Genomic DNA, 6,029 nt, shown 5'->3' on the forward strand with positions numbered 1-6,029 from the left:
TTTTCCTCAGGTTTAAATGGATCCTCGTGTGTCATGTGGGCCAGGAAGCCATACAGATTCATTAACATAAATTGGTTCGGTAGGTTCTGTCCAACTAACCCCTCACAGTAACGGTGGATTAGGGACATAGGTCCAGTAATGATACTCCTCCCCTCTGGCTGTGGTAACCAGAAGTGCAAACATTGCTAAAAATACTGAGACAGGTGTAACCTTACGTTTCTTTTTCGTATGTTTTTAAATGCCATCCTTCCCAGATTCTGCAGTTGTTTCATAGTGGGCATCTTAAGGTGAGGAGTCACTTTCATCTTTCTCTTCCTCATCTTCTTTTTGGTCAGAGACAGGGGGCGAAATCTGCTGGTTATGTTGTTCACTGATGCCTCCAGTAACCTATTTTGAGGATATTTCTTTAAGAGGAAGTTGTCTCAACTTTATATTCTTATCTAGAATCCAGAATTTTTGGTTTCCTGTAGAGACATAAGCAAACCCTCTTCCGCATCTTATGATTGTGTCTGGAAGCCACTCATTTTTTAAAGTATCTTTGTAATATACTAGTTGGTCAATAGGTGGCTCTGTGACCAATGTTTAAAAGCTGGTGTTTCATTTTCATCATTCAAATTTAAAAAATTTAAAGTAAAAAGTTCTGAGGATAATCTATTTCTAGGGGTAGTATACTATCCTTCCCCCTTTTGTTTGAAAAGCATATCTTTTAGAGTTCTGTTTTGTCTTTCTATTATAGCTTGATCAGTGCAATTTTTCGGTATTTTAGTAATATGATTAATTTGATTTTAGTAATATGATTAATTATTAAAAAAATTATTTACATTTATGAGATATATATGCTGAACCATTATCTGTTTTGATGGTAGTAGGTTTTCCTATAATGGCCAAAGTTTCTAATAATGTGTTATTACTGCATCAGCTTTTTCTGAAGATAAAGCTGTTGCCCATGAAAAATGAGAATAAGTATCAACAGAATGATGAATATTTTTGACTTTACCAAATTATGGGAATTGAGTTACATCCATTTGCCAGATTTGATTAGATTTTAAGCCTCAAGGATTAACTCCTTGTGATAAAGGAGACATTGTCCTACTATAGGTTGGCAAGTAGGACAAGATCTTATTACAGCTCTTGCTGATTGCCAAGTTATTCCATGTCTTTGTTTTAAAGACTTGGCATTTGAATGATGTAATTTATGTTCTTGTTGAGCTGAAAATACTGAACCAACTAGTTGGTCAATCATATGATTTCCTTCAGACAAAGGTCCAGGTAATCCTAAATGAGCTCTTATGTGTGTTATATATAAAGGATGTTGTCGAGCTCTAATCAAGGCTTGTAATTGAGTAAATAATTGATTTAACTCAGAGATGGTATCAGAAAGAGTGACTTTGTCAATATTTTGTACTACTATTTTACTATATTTTGAGTCACTCATGATATTTAAATTATCTTTTTAATAATCAGTTAGTAACATTATAATAGCAAACAGTTCTGCTTTTTGAACAGATTTATAAGGTGATTGTTCTACTTTTTGAACATTTGGTCCAATATACCCTGCCATCCCTTGTTTATTTGTATCAGTATAAAAAGTTAAAGCATTACCAATAGGTTCAATTCTAATAATTTTAGGTAATATCCAATTAGTTCTTTTAAGAAATTGAATCCTTTTGTCTTGTGGATAACGATTATCTAAAATTCCTAAATAATCAGAGAGAGCAATTTGCCATTCCACATTAAAAATAAATAAATTATTAATTTGGGAATTAGTTAAAGGAACAATAATTTTATTAGGGTAAAAAGCAACAAGTTGTCTAAGTCTTTGTCTACCTTTAAGAATCACTGCTGGGCAGCGCCTGTGGCTCAGTGAGCAGGGCGCAGGCCCCATATGCTGAGGGTGGCGGGTTCATACCCGGCCCCTGCCAAACTGCAACCAAAAAATAGCCGGGCGTTGTGGCGGGCGCCTGTGGTCCCAGCTACTCGGGAGGCTGAGGCAGGAGAATCGCCTAAGCCCAGGAGTTGGAGGTTGCTGTGAGCTGTGTGACGCCACGGCACTCTACCGAGGGCAATAAAGTGAAACTCTGTCTCTACAAAAATATATATATATAAAAAAAAAGAATCACTGTTGCTATTTTATAAATATAAGTTTCCATATTTTTAATTGCTTTATTAGGTAAAAAACACCATTCTATAAAAGCTTCATTTTTAGTTAATAAGCCTGTAGGTGAATGGCTAAAAGGAAAAATATATAAGTAGAATTCTCCTACAGTATCAATTCTATCTAATTGAGATTGTTGAATATGTTGGTCTATCCACTGTAATTCTTTTTCAGCCTCAGAAGTTAATTTTCTAGGGCTTTTTAAATTAGAATCACCTTCCAAAGTAGAGAATAAATTTTTTAAAGCATAAGTAGATATCCCTAATCTAGGTCTAATCCAATTAATATCTCTCAACAATTTTTGAAAATCATTAAGAGTCTTTAATGAGTCTCTCCTAATTGTTACTTTTTGAGGAATTATTTGTTGTCTAGTAATTTTATATCCTAAATATTCCCAAGGATCGATTGGTATCTTGAATTTTATCTTGTGAAATGACTAATCCATATTGTTGACAATTTTCTTTTACTGCTTTAAACATCAAATGTAATTTTGTTTCTTCAGCATGAGCAATTAAAATATCATCCATATAATGTAAACATATTCCTTCAGGGAATAATGTCCTAACCTTTTCTAAAGGTTGATTTACAAAAAATTCACACGAAGTGGCACAATTTAACATGCCTTGAGGAAGCACCTTCCAATGGTAAGTTTAGCTGGCTTTTCTGAATTCAGAGAAGGGATGGTAAATGCAAATCTTTCTCCATCATTAGGATGCAGCGGGATGGTAAAAAATTTTTTTTAAGTCAATAATAATTATGGAATAACTTTTAGGAATTAATGCTGGATTAGGAATACCAAATTGGGGTGTTCCCATTGGTACAATAATAGCATTAATTCATCTTAAATATGTTAACATTCTCCATTTTCCTGATTTCTTTTTTATAAGAAATACTGGGCTATTCCATTGGCTTGTACTTGGTTCGATATAGCCTGCTTTAAGTTGTTCTTGAACCAATGTATTAAGTGCTTCTAATTTTTCATGAGTAAACAGCCACTGTTTAACCCCTATTGGTTTATCTGTTTTCCATTGTAATGGCAGGGCAAAGCGCGGAATGGAAGCCTTTATAAAAAATTCTCTTGAAATGCAGGTAAACCTAAGCCAGTTTTATCATTGCCCATTCTTATAACTTCTGGTTTAAGAACTGGAGTTGGATCAGTTGGACTATAGCGCATATTAAACATAATGCTTTGTGCAGGTTTAGAAATAGTAGGAATAGAAATCATAGTGCCTCATTGTTTTAAAAGATCTCTTCCCCAGAGGGATAAAGCTATAGGAGCCACATAGGGGCGCAGTTGAGCTTTCTGTCCTTCAGGTCCTATGCAATCAAGAATGTTAACACTTTGTTCTATAGCAGATAAAGTTCCCATTCCTACAAAAATTGCTGTAATTTTTTGCTTAGGCAAATGCTTTGGCCATTCACATGAAGCAATAATTGATATGTCAGCTCCAGTATCTATAAGGCCCTTAATGGAGGTGTTATCAGAAAAGATCACAGTACACTATGGCCTGGAGTTATTAACATAAGTATGCCAAAAAACCTGTTTTTCAGTGTTTTCCAAATCACCCTCTTTCTTAATGGGTGCTGTTTTCCCATTATAATAAGGTAAAATTAGTATTTGAGCAACCTTTTGTCCAGCTTTTAATTTCACATTTTGAGTAGAAGAAGCCATTAACAAAATTTCTCCCTGATAGTGAGAATCTATTATTCTTGGGTGAATATTTAAACCTTCCATTGCTAAACTACTTCTTCCGATAATTAAACCCACTGTATTTTCTGGAATTGGTCCATATATGCCTGAAGTTAATGTTTTAGGCAATTGTCCTGAAAAAATCTCCTCTTTTAAAATTGGCAGATCTAATGCCACACTTCTTTGAGTAGCATGAAAAAGATCTTGAACATATACTTAACAGTTTTTATACTTATTAATTGTTCTGATTCATCTGGGCATGGGCTGCACCCTCGATGACCGGAAATTGAGTTTGATTGCTCGTGTTTTTTGTCTGAGGGCCTTGAGCTGAGCCCAACCCCCTGTTTCCCGAGTTCTGTATGAAAGTGAGTTCCTCTTTGGTGGGAAGTAATTCCCGTCTTTGTCTCTTATTGATTTACATTCATTAGTCTAATATTTACCTTTTCTACAACGTCTACAGACTCCCAGTGCCTGTATCTTTAAGACCGGTGCTGAAGCAGTTTCACTTTTGCTTTTATTGCAGTCAGCACTGGATGTCGCCTAGCTTTCCACAATTAAAGCATTTAGGTTTCTTTTTAATCCCTTGTATGGCATCTGCTAAAGCTGTAGCATTTAAAGTAGCTTGGAATGTGCCTGAGCCTACATCTCTACAAGTACGGAGATAATGCTCAATGGTCGCATTATATTGATTTCTGACTAGAGTCAGTGCCTGCTTACAATCAGAATTGGTATTTTCAAATGCTAGTTGTAATAAAAGCATCTGTCTAGCCTCTGCTCAGGTATAGATCTCTCAATGGCTGACTGTAGATGTGCCACAAATTCTGAGTAAGTCTCATTATTTCCTTGTATTATCTTAGTAAAAAATTGTTTTATATCATCCTTTCCTTCTAGTCTTTGCCAAGCTCTAATACAAACATCTTTGACTTGAATAAGAATGTCATGTGGAAGATGCAATTGTGCACAAATATCTGCCTCATCACCAGTCCCCATAAGGAAATTAACTGGGACTCCATTAGAACGATGTTTTAGGTTAGCCTCCTCTAACCACCAAGCTTTAAATTGTAAGAATTGACCAGGACTTAATATAGTTTGTGCTAATGTTTCCCAGTCCGTGGGTACAAAAATATAATCAGTACAGTAGGAATTTAAAATTCCAATAACAAAAGGATATGTAGGCCTATATGCATAAACAGTATCTTTCATAGTTCTTAGAAATTTTACTTCAATGGGTACATAGTGTGGAGGGCCAAGATGCCCATCTTCCTGAATTTGTCTGAAAAACATATAAGCCTGTAAAGTTGGTTCCTTAGAGCCTAATTGGGTAGTCTGTATAGAGTTTTCATTAGCTATAGGCAATTCAGAAATTTCTAGAGGAAAATGATATCGGGCTACAAATTGAGTGTTAGGTGGATTTGGCCACACTGGGTAAATGCCTGGAGGTGCATTAGGATGTAAAGGACCATCTCTCCACTGCAGAGAACCTGGTGGTGCAGAAGGTGTAAGAGGCTTATAAGGTGGTATTGCATCTTTACATGATCCTGCCTTAGAGCTGGCTCTGGACAAGAGTAATTCTGTTCCCTTCCTTTCCAGGAAAGAAAGTCTTTTATTTACTGACTGAATACCTTCAGCCATAACTTTTTTTTTTTTTTTTTGTAGAGACAGAGTCTCACTTTATGGCCCTCGGTAGAGTGCCGTGGCCTCACACAGCTCACAGCAACCTCCAACTCCTGGGCTCAAGCGATTCTCTTGCCTCAGCCTCCCGAGTAGCTGGGACTACAGGCGGCCGCCACAACGCCCGGCTATTTTTTGGTTGCAGTTTGGCCGGGGCCGGGCCTGAACCCGCCACCCTCGGCATATGGGGCCGGCGCCCCACCGACTGAGCCACAGGCGCCACCCCAGCCATAACTTCTTTAAATTGTTCAAATTCAGACTCTTTTAGAGCCATTTCATCAACCGCTTCAACTAATTCAGGACAGGTTTCTGCGTCACTATCTAAACTAATTAGATCACCAACATACTTTTTAGCAGGCTTAACAGACCGATCAGGTTCTGGATCTGGAGTTACTGAATTAGTATGCTCATGTTCTTCGGAATTTTTTGCCTCCTTCCCCTCTTCTGTGGGAGGAGACGGGGGTGGTGGCTCATCAGCCCCACTATCCTCTATTCCTAAAGATTCTTGTGGAC

Source organism: Nycticebus coucang, chromosome 3 (assembly GCF_027406575.1).
Source record: "Nycticebus coucang isolate mNycCou1 chromosome 3, mNycCou1.pri, whole genome shotgun sequence".
In the NCBI taxonomy this organism is placed as follows: Eukaryota; Metazoa; Chordata; class Mammalia; order Primates; family Lorisidae; genus Nycticebus; species Nycticebus coucang.